The sequence below is a fragment of the Xenopus laevis genome, chromosome 3S, assembly GCF_017654675.1.
Source record: "Xenopus laevis strain J_2021 chromosome 3S, Xenopus_laevis_v10.1, whole genome shotgun sequence".
NCBI lineage: Eukaryota > Metazoa > Chordata > Amphibia > Anura > Pipidae > Xenopus > Xenopus laevis.
Genome location: NC_054376.1, coordinates 82,462,128 through 82,477,464, shown reverse-complemented (window position 1 = coordinate 82,477,464; position 15,337 = coordinate 82,462,128).

Here is a 15,337-nt window from a genome sequence, read left to right as displayed (position 1 = left end):
CCTTCAAAACATCAAATAAAATTTTTATGTTGCCCTACATATGTGACCACTGTATAGTTAAGTTGCCATGAGTTAGGAAATGTAGAGGGGAAGGAGGGGAGCCCCAAAAATTTTTTCGATCTTTTTCAGCCTATCACCCATAATATAGAAAAAACGCCAGCTTTTTTTGGGACTTAGGAAAAACTTTTTTTGAAGAAATCCCTATCTACTCTATTGCGCTTCGCCTGGTCTGAGGTGGCGAAGGAAGTCTAGCATAAAAGGTAGCGTTCAGAACAATGCGCGCGTTAGTGAATTTGCGTAGTTACGTCCGTTGCGCAAATTCGCCAGGCATAAGGGTGCGCAGTAACACTAGCGAATTTACGCCAGCGTTCGTTAGTGAATTTGCGAAGTAACGAAAATGCCCAACGCTAGCGAATTGACACTAGCGTTAGGCGCTTCGGCGCATAGTGAATTTGCCCCTATGGGGCAAATTCACTAACCGGCGAAAATTCACCAGCGCTGGCTTCGCGCACATCACAACACTTCGTCAGGCGTAAATTCGCCTGGACAACGCTAATTCCCGAATATCCGAAGTTGCGCAAAGGGTAAATTACGCTCAGCGGTTCGAAGTTACGCTAGCGATGACTAATTAGCATACGGCATGTAGTGAAAGTACAATGGACGTATATGCTGCAGCAAATACATTACACTACCCAACGCCAGGGAACCTTAATAAAATTATATAAAGTTGTTATAATGCCCTACACATGTGCCCACAGTATAGTTTAGGTGCCATATGTTAGCAAATGTGGGGGGGGAAGGAGGGTACCTCAAAAAAAAATTACGATCTTTTTCAGTCTATCACCCGTTAAATAGGGAAAAATGCCAGCGTTTTTTGGGACTATTTTTTCAGGAAGTCCTATCTACTCTATTGCACTTCACCTTTTCTGAGGTGGCAAAGGCAAGTCTGGCGATAGAGGTAACGTTCAGTAATATCAAAAACGTAATGAATTTGCGTAGTAACACTACCGAAAATTTGCCTGGCGTTAGAGGGCGAAGTTGCACCAGAGTCTATCTCCTTGGCAAAATTACACCAGCGAATTTACGCCAGCTATCATTAGTAAATTGGCAAAGTGCCGAAATGACATCACGCTTGAGTAAATTGGCAAAGTGCCGAAATGACATCACACGTGAGCCACTTCACCCTTTTGCTGCAAAACAATAAGATCCTCTCTTACATTTTCAGGATCATGGACAATTGGAATTTCTTTTTTTGTTTTGATTAGGAGCGTCACTTGAAACAGCATCCGTTGTTAAAATCTTAGAATTAGCATGAGTTCGGTAAAATTGCTTATTACATTTCGGAAGTAAAGCCATTTTTACTTTATCAAACATTTATCGCAATGCATTGAATCTTGCCCAATGTATATTATTGCAGAGACATAACTGCAATATAATTTTGACTACAATTCATTTGCATTTTTTTTTGGCAAATCAAAATGGGCCAATTTGACTCAGTACTACATTTTTCTATTAAACTTCAGTCTTCAATCCTTCTGTAAGTAAAACTGTTTTGAGATGTTAGCATCATTACTATGTACAAAAATAGGACAAGAATTTTCCAAAAGTGTGAAAAGGAAAATCAACAGATGGTCTGTGTTTAATTAATAATTCCCACTCTAAGGAAGTGTTTGTGTCAAATACATTACACCCTGAGATATATGATTTGAGTTGGGCTATTTTATAATCTAATTAACCTTGCATTACATTATGGTGAGGGTTATTAGGTAATTGATGAGCAACATTAAGACATCACAAAGATTGATAATATGAATGTTATCTGAAATTTTTATTATGTGATTCAATAGTTTAAAATAAAGGATAAAAATAATTTGCATTATACACAGTTATATTTTACGGAATTTGTCATCAGTGGATCTGTACAAAATAATTTTATACAAATATACAATCAATATATTGAATATTTTGTTGGTCAGAAAATTAAGTGAGGGTATATTTGTATATAGCTAAGTGTGTCTGAAGAGCATTGCATAGATGTATTATGCAAATTATATTCCATGCTATATAATGAAGTGGTTAACATTTCATATTATATAAATTTTAAGCAAATTAATTTATGCACCTTTGCCTTCAATACATCAACCAGTTAGATAAGAACCCACGCAGTTCTCACCTTGTCTACTGTATATAAAAAGCTGTTGGTGGAAATAAACAACATGGAGGAGATTTTTTTTCTATGATGAGCAGTTGAAGCTTCTCAGCCAGTTTAGTACAATGTAGATGCTACTGCAAAGCTAAAATAAAAACATTGTAACAATGTATTTTGCCTTCCTATTGACTTTATTAAAAAGGTCCATAGTCTATTGTGCGGGCTGCCTAAATGAAAATCTTACAGAGCTGATTTATATGTTGCTACAACCCCTAGTGAAATGATCGGATTCTTATTTAAGGTTTTGGATGCATTCAGTTGGGCCACAATAGATGTTGTGGGGCTTTATATATGTATTGCACACGTTAAAGCTACAGTATAAACACGATTGATTATCACTTTATTTTGTATAGCAATTATGATGAGGCAGTAAAGTAATTTATTTTTAAAGCTTTGGAATATATATTAACACATTATTTTTTTCAACTTTAGTTCAACTTTTTACCTCCAAAGATGCGGTAAAAAGAATCGGTGTGAAATTCACACATATATACACCAACTTTACATGGGTCACTTCTTTGGAGGCAGTATGCAAGTGTTGGAAAAAAATATATTTTATAAATGGTATGTTGATTATCTTTTATTGATTTGTAATGGGGCTAAGGAAGAGTTTGACACTTTTGTATGTGGATTTGAATAATAATGATTCTAATTTGGGATTTACAAGTTCTTCTAGTGAGTCAAGCATTCGTTTTTTTAATTTAAATCAAAGGATTTAAAGGACAATTTTTAAGCTCAAGGCTATCCACTTACTCTTCTGAAGTTGGCCTTCATTAAGGCATTAAAGCAGGACAGATAGGTTTTACTGAGAGACATTGTGGTATATTTATCAAAGATTGAAGTTAGAGATCACCACAGTCTGCTAGAGTGAAATTCCGCCACTCTCCATTCATTTCTAATTTCACTCTAGCAGACTTTGGTGATCTCTAACTTCACTCTTTGATAAAGACTCTAGTAAAATATTTTGAGAAATGCAAATGTGTATTATATCCTATAGAAGACAATATCAGAAAATGAATTGGATAATCAGTAAATATCTTCCAGTCCTGTATGGTGATGATAAATTGCAGGTTATGCAACATGGCTGTAGGTTTGTTACCCACTGTGCCAGGACTTTAGGCAACATCATGTCACCCAGTGATATTCAGGCCAAGGGAAATGGTGGGACCTGGCTGTATACTACAGGAACTTATCATTGTGGGACAACTCATAGTGTGACATGTACAAATATAATGGTGTCCACTTAATTTATCAGTAGTAGCTCTGGGAGAGTTTATAATAGGATACTGCTCATACAAAAATGCTCCAAAGACACTCACGTGCACTTGAGCGTCACTGGCGCAAATCCCTCTTAGAATGAGAGTTTTGGAGCTACAAATCTGCCCTACACTCCTATAACACCAGCCTTTCCCAAGCCAAACATACTTTACTTCACTCATTAACTCCCTTTCTAAAAAAACGGCACAAACTTTTTTTTCAACATTTTTTCTAGATCAGGAGGTTTACTGGGTGAACTCTTAACTCTGAATAATTAAAGAGGTTATCACTTCAAATGTTGAGCCCAGGGTTTTACTAGGTCTTAAGGTACATCTCTTAAGGTATTTAGTAGTATTTGCACATGTAGTTTCTACTGTACAGCAGCAAAATATTTTCTTGTGTATCTCTACTAAAGATTTAATCAATTCCTTTTCCTTATAGATGTATTTATTTACATAATATTACATGAGGCACAAATATTTATTAAAAATGAACTTAATCTCTCTGTGATCAAGATAGTTGCAGTTTAATGATGCGTATAAAAATGATAAAAATAATGAGATTTCTCATATTTTATTACAAGCTAATGACCTAATTAACTTTAATTTTAATCTAACTGTAACTGCCAGCATTGCACACTATAATTCTTGATTATATAACCTGTGTTATTTGGGTCATTTCAGCCTTAATGTAATTTTCATATTTCCCCATGCTACAAGTTATACAAAGGTAAAATATCTAAACCATTACCCTTGTGTAATGATGCCCACTATGTAACAATACACAACAACAAAGGTTATGCAGAAGAATTCTCCAGAGAATCATTTTGCACAGAAGAAGAGTGGTCTATGTAGGTAGGCTGTCTATCTAAAGAATTTATTACAAACTATATGGGTTTTAGATCAAATCAAATCAAAATTCTTTGATTCATAAAATTTTTATCAAAATGTTATATGATAATACAATATTATAATATATATTATCATATAAATTGTGCATGTGCAGAACTCAGAGGGACAAATTTACTAAAGGGCGAAGTTACTAACGCTGGCGAAAATTTGCCAGCGTGACGTAATTTTGGTACTTCGCCAATTTACTAACAGCCACTGGCATAACTTCGCTAGCAAAAGAGATAGACTCTAGCGCTACTTCGCACTCTTACGTCACTAAGATGCAGATTTTACTGAACGTTACCTCATGCGCCAGACTTGCCTTCATCACCTCAGACCAGGCGAAGTGCAATAGAGTAGTTAAGACTTCCTCAAAAAATAGTTGAAAATTTTTCTAAATCCCAAAAAACGGTGGGGACTTTTCATTTTTCAGGGTTATAGGCTGCAAAAGATCGTTAATTTTTTCTGTGGTACCCAGCTTCCCCCTACATTTCCTAACATATGGCACATAAACTATACACTGGGCTCATGTGTAGGGCAATATAACAACTCTATTTTATTTTATTAAGGTTCCCTGGGCTTGTGTAGTGTAATGTATTGGCTGCAACATATACGTCCATTCAACTTTAACTTCCTGCCTTATGCAAATTAGCCAACAATAGCGCAATTTCGCTTTGCTTGCCGCAGTAACGCTAGCGCAATTTCGCCAGCATTTGGCACCCTGAACGTGACTTCGGATTTTAGTGAATTACCGTTGTCCTGGTGAATCTACGAATCTAAGTGTTGCGATGTGAGCAAAGCCGTCGCTGGCGCATTTTTGGAGATTAGTGAATTTGCCCCAGAGTCTATATTTGAATTAAGTTGAATTAATTTGAAGATTGGAGTTTAATTTTCTGTACAACTATTTTGCAAGAACTCGAACGTGCTAGTTTGAATGGTTTCTATGGGAATTTGAACTTTTAATTTACAGAGCAATTTACAGAACTATGAATGTTTTATACACTTTATGAACACTGTTAATAGATTGTTCTGGGACCCACTTGAGCAACTTTTAATTACAATGTAGGGATCAAAAATTCTGTGAAATTAGCTGCTTAAACCCCCCCCCATAAAAAAGTAATTTTCTTGTATTGTGAGGGGAAATAAATGAAGGAATATCCATTTCCCAACACTTTGGATGGGTCCTTTTGAATGGAAGAACCATGAAAACCTCTGATATTCATCATTGGCATGGTGGTTCATTACCCCCCACACCTACTGTATGTAGATGTGCATTCAATGCTAAACAATTATTTCCTGTTATACAGTAGCTAAAAACCCAATTCACCAAAGGAGTCCTTGTTTCAGGTCTATTTGGGTACATTAGTGCTATGGTTGCTCTTTACGACCTTCCAAAATAAATAATTGAACTCTTTTGTAGCAAGAAATTGTTATATGGTTCATTTAAATCCATGCAGTATGTATTCTCTGATTTTCCCTTATATACACTCACATATATAAACTTTATATACCAATATCTATACGAATTGTAGGTTATAGTTATAAATATAATTGGATTATTATATATGATATATGTCCTAGCAGTGTGTTTTCTCAACCTAACATTTTCCCCACTGTAAAAATCTCAACCATGCTGTTTATCAGCAGTGCATTACAGATTACGGACTCATTTTGGAAACCGACAAATCTATAAGTGGTTGGTGCTGTAATAAATACATTGTTGGTGATAAGAAATACAAATCATTAAACATAATTACTATTTGTGCAACAGATTTGTTAAACATCCATTACAGTTGAGTTGTTTTTTTTTTTAATAGCAGCAGCTCCCTTTTCAGTTTCATTTTCTGCAGTAATGGGAATTGTTATGGGTCAATTAACTGGGACTAAAGAGAGAAGCACATTTCAAATATGATGTCACTTATCCCATGTATAAGGGGCAGTCATGCTACACTTTTCAAAAGTTTAAGTAAAGATGAAAGCTGTTTAATAACTGTGACATACATCACAAAGGATAGAGATCAAAGGCAACTCAATGAAAGAACTTAAAACACAAAGAAAGTAAAAGCTAGCATTTTTTGTTGGAAGAAGAAATGTCTGGGAGGATCAGATATGCTATATTTGCCTGCTGTCATTCCATTGTCTTTTTAGACCTTGTACTGTCAAATACATGTCTGTGTGTTTTACATTCATGTCATGATTCATATCTGAACATACCCCATTGTTATAAGTTCAAATCCAAAAAAAGGTATAATGCTTATTAGTCTTGTGCTGGACACAAATTAAAGGCAATTTTTAAATGGCTTTATAATGTTAAATTGATGTTTGGCCTGACAGATAGGGACATTAAAGCAATTTGCAATATTAGTAATATTTTTGTTGTACAGATGTCAGCATTGACATTTTAACTACCCTACACAGAGGCAGAAGTTCAAAGTCAGAATCAAATATGATTAAAGTCATACAAAGTAAAGTATAGAAAATTATAGAAAAATAAGAAATACAATTAAGCTTCATATAATGCTGATGGTGAAAGAGGAATAATGATTTGAGGCCATATTCTAGGGACCCTGCATCCATTATAAAAAAACATATGCTAAGAGTGGAATGTTTGACAATTCCATACTTCCTACTTTCTTTCAACAGTTTGGTGAAAGCTATTTGCTCATATGCAAAACATTCCATACAGAATAGGGTATGGGAATTGATTGGGTGATATAATGGAATGTTTATTGCGAGCCAGGCCCAATCCCAACATTGGTGCCCAACTCCAGAAAGGCTCTTGAAATTGAATGGAAGCAAATCCCACAAACAATGTTCAAAAATTTAGAGGAAACTTTCCCAGAAGAGAATAGGCAGTTATAACAACAAAGGGAGAGCCACTTCATATTCATATCTCACTTAGAAATTAGATGTTAATCTCTGGATAGTTTTTACTATGTGGTGTATCTTCAAAGGCAGAATTACATTTCAACATACTCAGGACACCTATCATGCTTGCAAACAGGCAATCTTTGGAGCTGTCAGTGGTATTGGAGAAACTGAGAAACTAAGCAGTGCCTTCAACTAATGAATTCCAAGGTATCTGTGTTAAATAAAATATCAACATAGAAGTATAGTAAGACTTATATAAGGAAAGACAACAGAACAGTACCTAAAAATAAGAACTCACAGAGCATATCCAACCAGCTCTGATATGAGTTAGCTGTATTGCATTCTATATTTATATGTCATGCAATAAACATGTAAACTATGTCTAAAGGCATGGGAATGTATTAAGTGTTTGGTTTAAAGGGGCACATAATAAAAGTAGTGGAAAAATAGGGGCACATGCTACTGTATATGACAAATTAGTGATTAATTTCGCTATATTCCCCTTCAAGGTAGGTAAATGCCATCTGGAACATATATAGGGACTGATAGTAGGCTAAAATGATTAACTGTTTAACTGGAGACACATAAAATGGCTATTTTAGGACTTCAATGATATGAATGCATCCCTGCAGCATTAATTTAGCATATGTCTCCTTCACATTCAGCCTGAAATGTGTGTGTTGCTGATACATAAACAAATTAATTGCATTGACTGTATGTCCTTATATATTATAACAAACAGGGAATAAATGGTGGATAGCAAACAAGGGTTTACAGAGTACAATAGGGGCCCTATAAATTAGAGTTTACAAACTAAAGGTGAGGGTACAATTGAGACAGAGTTTTTAGAAACAATTTTGGGATTTATGATACAACAATGATTGATTAATTAAGGTACATTGAAGAAGCTTTTTTAAACAGGTGGGTCTTTAAAGGAAAAGGAAAGGCTAAAATTAAGTAAGCTTTATCAGAAAGGTATATATAAATAAACCAGTAAGACCCTCAAAGTAATGCTGCTCTGAGTCCTCTGTCAAAAGAAACACAGCATTTCTTTCCTTTTATTGTGTATACACAGGCTTCTATATCAGACTTCCTGTTTTCAGCTTAAACCTCCAGGGCAGGGCTTGAGCATGCTCAGTTTGCTCCTCTCCCCCTCCCTCCTCCCATCCCTGCTGTAATCTGAGCTCAGAGCTGTATGTGAGCAGGGAGAGACTCAGGCAGGAAGTGATGTCACACCAAGCTTATATTGCAGCTTCTATCCTAAACAAACAGAGACAGTGTCTAGAGCTGTTTTCTCAGGCATGACAAAGCATTTTGCAGAATAAATATAGCATTCTAGCTTGCACTATTGTGGCTAATCTGTTGGCAATAAACTGTCTTGGAGCTTTCCGTCTCCTTTAAGGAGCATTTGAAAGTTTGGAAAGAAGGAGAAAGTCTGACAGCTCGAGGCAGAGAGCTCCAGAGACAAGCAGAGGCCTGAGAGAAGTCTTATAGACGAAAATGGGCAGAAGCTGCAGGAGGAGAAGCGAAGAAAAGGTCAGAAGCAGAGCGAAGGTAGCGTGATGGAGTGTATTTGGAGATCAGTGAAGGGACATGCAAATGGGAGCAGCTGATGTTGAGCAGTGAGATAGATGAATGAGTTTAGCAGCCACATATAGAACAGATTGGAGTTGTTAAAGGCGACTTGTTGGAATACCTGTGAGGAGTAGGTTGCAGTAATCAAGGCGAGAGATGATAAGAGACTGAATAAGTGTTTTGGTTGATCCTGAACTGAGATATGGTCGTATTCAGGCAATGATGCGCAGTTGAGTACGACAAGATTTGGATGTGTGGTGAAAAAGACAGATGTGAGTCTCCTAGACAGCATGCCTGTGCTGTGGAGTTAAAGGTGGTGTTGTTTACCGTGAGTGATATCTGAGGGATAGGGGAAAATGTTGGAGGAAATATAATGAGTTCTGTTTTTGATAGGTTTAGTTTCAGGTGGCACTGTGACATCCAGGAGGAAACAGCAGAGAGAGAGAAGTTGAAGGGATCTGCATATAAAGAGATCACAGACTGCTATGAGTTTATTGCAGATTGACTGTGCATTCCAGAGGACACATGAGCAAGGCACAGAGGTTGCTGGCTTTATGTGAATAAGGTTTGCAGGATTAGAAGTGTGTAAAGTTTAAGAGACTGGAAAATTCATTGTCAAATGCCTGAAAGTGGGAACAGGTGAGGGAAGGAATGAGTGAGTGGGACCAGGGGTTGGGGAGTAGCTGCAAGTAACAGTAATAAGGAAAGTGACACAAGGCATGACCTAGATTTGACAGTGTAAGCATTGTATTGTTTTATGGGTTGAGAGGGGATAAGATATTTAACAATACAAGACAATGTGTTAAGATTGAGAGAGCGTGATGGGAGCAGGAAAGAGGAGATTACAATTTCAGGATAGTTTGATGGATGTTGGAGTGCAGAGGATATATGGAGAAGTATAGAGGAGAGAGAAAAAGAAGGCAATCAAATTAAACATTGTTAAATGGTATAATCTGGGTTATTTTATATAAGCATTGATGAGCAGTGTTGTCCTGATGAAATGTCCAATGATTGAAGATTCCAATCCAACTGTCATCCAACTGCTGTCCAACTGTGTGTAATGCTATAGGTTGTACTTAACATTTCTGTACTATAACTTGCTTGACTTTAAATTGTTAAATCTGCCATAGCTCTCCTGCTATGCTCACATATGTCATCTATGCATATCTTAATCCTCACTCGGGTATATGCAAGAGTCTCTTCCTTCCTCCTCTAAAAAATATTCTGCTTGTGCAGCTGTTCAACCTGACCAACAACAAATACTGGCCTACAAACATTTATAATCTATATTCAGAACACTTGCATAAGTATATTATTTATTCATGGCTAGCCATATTTACTTTATGAATAAAAGTTCATATCAAGGTATGTTAGTTATATTATTAATTATTATTTAATAGTAGTCATTTATTATGGTCTACATTTTCAGAGGAACATACACTGTTGCACTTTCCCTAATTGTAAGATGTGCGAGGAGATTCTGTTGTTCTCTTACCTCCCGACACGTCTCATCGATATAGTCTGTGCGCAGGCGCGCACTTCCGGGCTATGCTCCCACTTTGACACCGAGCGTCATGATGTGCATCACAGCACCAAATGTCGTGACGTCACAAATAGGCACCAATTTTGGCACCAAATCAGCTTTAAAGGTCCATCCCTCCATTTTGTGAGTGCCCAAGCTAGGCTTTAGTTTATCTGCTCCTGCTCAAGCATATATCTGTGTTTTGACATCCTGGTTTTGACTTTTGCCTGATCTTCTGACTACGATTATTGCCGTCTGCCTTGAACTCTTCGTTAACGTTTTTTAGCTACACACTTCCTTGTTGGCTTTTGCAGCAAAAATCCCTAGGCCCCAAAAGGGTATCGGTTAACACTGGAACCCACCTGTGCATCCAAAGGTACCGTTCACTACACAAGGTTCCTAATAACGAGATCATTACAGTTATCACATCAAAGGTTTGTCACCTCTCCTCTCATCTTGGTATAGCATTTGGTTCCCTTGAATGTCTACATGCCTAGAACTTTTCATCTTGGAGTACATTTGGAAGGCAAGGTACATAATATGCATATTTTGTACAACAAATCATCCCTCTATTTTGCTTTAAAGACAATCAATGTTTTAAACTGTTTCCAATATCTTTTTTATTATACACAAGTGAAGTTTTAGTTCACTTTAAAATAATTAAAGTCTGATGTCTCGTTTTATACTTCATTCTATTACTTGTTATCCTGTTTAGTTTAGTTTAGTTATATAAATGGAAATTAGGTCTTGATGCCCATTCTTTTTTAAAGAGCTGATATAGCTGAAACTGAATCCATGTTCTTAAATTATCTACTTTTCAAGGTCCCAAGTGCCTTGGAGAATTACTGGCTTAGGTCACCTACAACTTTTTTTCTGCTTATCATGTATACCGTATTTGACAAGTACAGAAGGCAAAGTAAGTGTGACCTATGTTGTCAGCATTGTTTTAAATCTGTTGTTCATTAGATGGATATTTAGCGCTACTGCTATTAGTTTTTCACTATAAGCAATTAACTTAAGTTAAGTTAGTTGTAGAATAAAAATGTAATAGACTATATTTTACAATGCGTTTTGTAACAATCAAACATTTTTAGTATATCTGATAAACCTACATTTGCAAGTGATCACAAAGTATGATTTCCAACTTGGATGTTGGCCATTTAGTATTGTGCAAATGCCCAGATTCATATGGTAGGAAAAATGTACTGCATAGAGAATAAGGCAGATTTTATTAATTTTTCAATTATTATTATTTTTGTTTAATATTGAAGCAAATATTAAAATTAACCTTCTGGATTGTAAATAAAATGTCACATTTTGGTCCATCTGTATGTCCTATGAACTTTCTATTTATTTTCCATTTCAAATTATTGTGCTCTGCTTATGTTTGATCCTAGGTGCCTACTGAACTATGGGTTTCTTTCTTCTTGCATTATATGTTTATATCTGTTATATGTGTTAAATTTTAACCATTGTTTTATATATATATATATATATATATGTGTGATACTTTCTTTTATTATTGGCATGAACACAGGGCTTGTTTTCCCCATGGTTTGCTAAATCCAACACTATAGTTGTATTGTGCTGTTAGCACCCACATGAGTGTCATTGATCACTGACAATACAAAATGAGTTAATGTTTTAGCATTTTTATACTAAATTATACCTGTCAAACTGAGCTCACCAAGAGGCCAAGTATAATATATAAAATGAGTTAGCAATATCAAAGCTGTTAAATCAGTACAGATGTTAGTTGCCTCAGAAATGTAAGCGGTTCAAATGTATCAGTAGTTTTACTTTAAAACCTAGTAAGACAGGGTTTGAGGCATGCATTTTCATACTGCAAAATTCTGAATAACAGATCTAGGATGAGTTCTGTAATAAAAGGCAATAAGAAGATATTATTCAACTGTAAAGTGATACACATACTTTCATGTGCATGTTGGTATATTTTTTTCCTTTATGGCATTGGCACATGGGGCTTATTAGAATTTTTTTTTCCATTCAAACAGACAATCTCCAATTAGGAGATTGTGAGATAATAGGTAATAGTTAATGATATTTGAAGCTTTGCTTAACAACCGTACATATAACAACACCTTACTGACATTCATTTAGTTTTTAGAACTAAAGCTTATTCTCCACAGGCCAGCCCACAAAACTTACCTGTGTTGCACTCAGCAACATATTTTCAGCCATGACTGGTTCAATGTGAATTAGGTCTTGGGGCTAGGGCAAATAATTGATAACGATGAAACACTGCAATACATCAGTGCTCCAGCACTGATCTCTTTGTGATTACAAAGCATAAACAAGGAATTTTTAAAACTGACTTCAGATGAATTTAATAGTGAGGTAGTGAAGTTGTATATGTATTTTTGAATGTTAAAAATACAGTGAAAATATATTCAGTAGAGTATAGTAATATATAGTTGTTTTGTAAAAAGAAATAAACGTATCCAAAAATAGTTTCATATAATGCCAACATAGCAAGTAATGCTGGATAATAATATATAGCAATATATAACATGTACAGCAACTTGTACTTGAGAAATTGGATCCTTGCGGTTTAGAGATTAAAATAATTTTGCCTGAGTGGTTCACTTGTCCCCTAATTTCTGTTATTTAAAGTAAGCACAGTAACAAAGCACCTGCCTAGAAGCACTGGCTGCTTCAATATTTGTACACAATAATTTCCACAGTAATTTCCGTCTCAGATAGAACTAAAAAATTCCCTTTGCCAACACAATTACCATTAGTAGAAAATGACATTTCCAGTCCAAGCCTTTCCCACAGTTTAAATAACTTTTGCTCTCTAGCAGAAAACTCCTATTTAAAGATATACCTTGAAGCAATTATAAATGAAGCAGTCATTTCCCTTGGTTATTGGAATCATGTAACTTGATTTTTGGCTCTATCATGAAAAGAGGTTTAAAGGGATTCTGCCACGATTTTAATGCTGTCGTTTTTATTTCTAAATTACACTGTATACACTGCAAATAATTCACTCTACAATATAAAATTTCATTCCTGAACCAGCAAGTGTATTTTTTTTAATTTATAATATTGTTGTGTAGGCAGACATGTACTTTTTTGCCTGGTCATGAGCTTTCAGAAAGAGCCAGCACTTTAGGATGGAACTGCTGCTTTCTGACAGGCTGTTGTTTCTCCTACTCAATATAACTGAATGTGTCACAGTGGGTCTACCAGGGAGCTGTTATCTTGTGTTAGGGAGTTGTTATCTGGTTACTTAAGCTGCTGGGGAGGAAAGGGAATGGGTGATATCACTCCAACTTGCACTACAGCAGTAAAGAGTGACTTAAGTTTATCAGAGCACAAGTTCCATGACTGAGGGAAGCTGGGAAACTGACATTTGTCTAGCACCATGTCAGATTACAAAATCAAATATAAAAAAACTGTTTGCTCTTTTGAGACATGGATTTCAGTGCAGAATTCAGTAGCATGTTTGAAAAAAAAACATGTTTTCCCATGACAGTATCCCTTTAAACACAAAATTAGGTTCCACAACACACAAGAACTAAATAATGTTTGCATTGTTTATATATTCCTCTCATTTAGAAACTGTAATGGAAACCGATAATCCTCCCCAAGATGACGCTGGCGTCAGTGCGTCGGCGTCCGCGTCATGACGTCAGTGCGTCCAAAATTGGCGCCAAACCCAGGCCTATTTAAAGCAGATTCAGAGTCTCCTCAGTGCCCAATTATAGGTTTTCGCTTGCTGATTCCTGGGTGTGTTTCTTGTTGATTATCTTGTGTACCGACCTTGCCTGAACTCTCGTATTTGAACCTCGTCTGCCTGAACTGATTCTACTGCCTGTTTATGACTATTCTATTGCCTACTCCTTCTGTGCTGCGAACTCGGACTTTGTTACCTCCTCCTTGGTCCTTACTACCTCAGGGCCCTCGGGCCTTACAGAAATACATAACATATCTTATGCTTGGGTTTACAGGGAAAGAAAATTTGGCTAAATTATCCTACATCTGCTGCTGTCTTATATGAGTTCATTTTAGTCCAATTAAAAAAAAAGATTCTGGTGTAGTCAAAAGTGACAGATAATTATGATGTAGTTTTACCTGCTAAAAAATGCCATAAAGCCTCTATTTCACTATCAGACTGTTGGCATGATTAAATATCTCAAGTTATGCAACACATTAGTCTGTTCTTGATTTTAATGATGTGAAATAAATGTCTAATCTTAAATTGTGACCCTTTTTGGAGTGCTTGCCTCTTCACAACTTTTCAATTCTTTAAAGATGGATAAATATTTAGGCAGGTGGCAGGCAAAAGAAGTAAGTGGAACAGGGCCTGGGGTTGAACCAGAAAGAAAAACAAGACCGGGTATGAGCCGACTTATGCACAAATTTAAGACTCAGGACAAATAAAACCAATGTCGGACAGGAAAAAACCTGACCCTCATGGGCCAGACTCCCTCCCCGCATATTGGAATCCTAAAAAAAAAGATTTTTGGTACAGTGCTGCCTGCGCATGCGCGTTGCACCGAGCGCGCCTTTGTGCATGTGCGCCAATCGCCTCGTAGTAGGGGGCAGGCCAGAGGGGGGCCCTGGACAGTGGTCCCGGTGGGCCCCGGGAACCCAAGTCCGACCCTGAATGAAACAATGACTATATCGCTGAAAGGACTTAATGATCCTGCACAAAAGTAAAATATATCCACATAACTGGTCAATAGCCTGCAGACAAATCTATTGTCTAATAAATGGGCTTAAGCCATTTGCCATCATTGGGAGGTTAATGTTTTTAATGTTGATTTGTAATGGGCTAGTGTGCAGTGTATGTAAGAAAACTTATTCATGAAAAAGTTATATTTGCTCCAAAAGTTTACTCCACCTTCAAGCAGGTGTTAAAGGTTCATAATGTGCAATTAAGATTCACAATGTAATAAAAGCCTAATGAAGAATATTACATTGCGGCATGCAAATTTTTATTTGCAAATTTGTTCTCTTTGCAAATTTTATTACATTTCCTGCAAA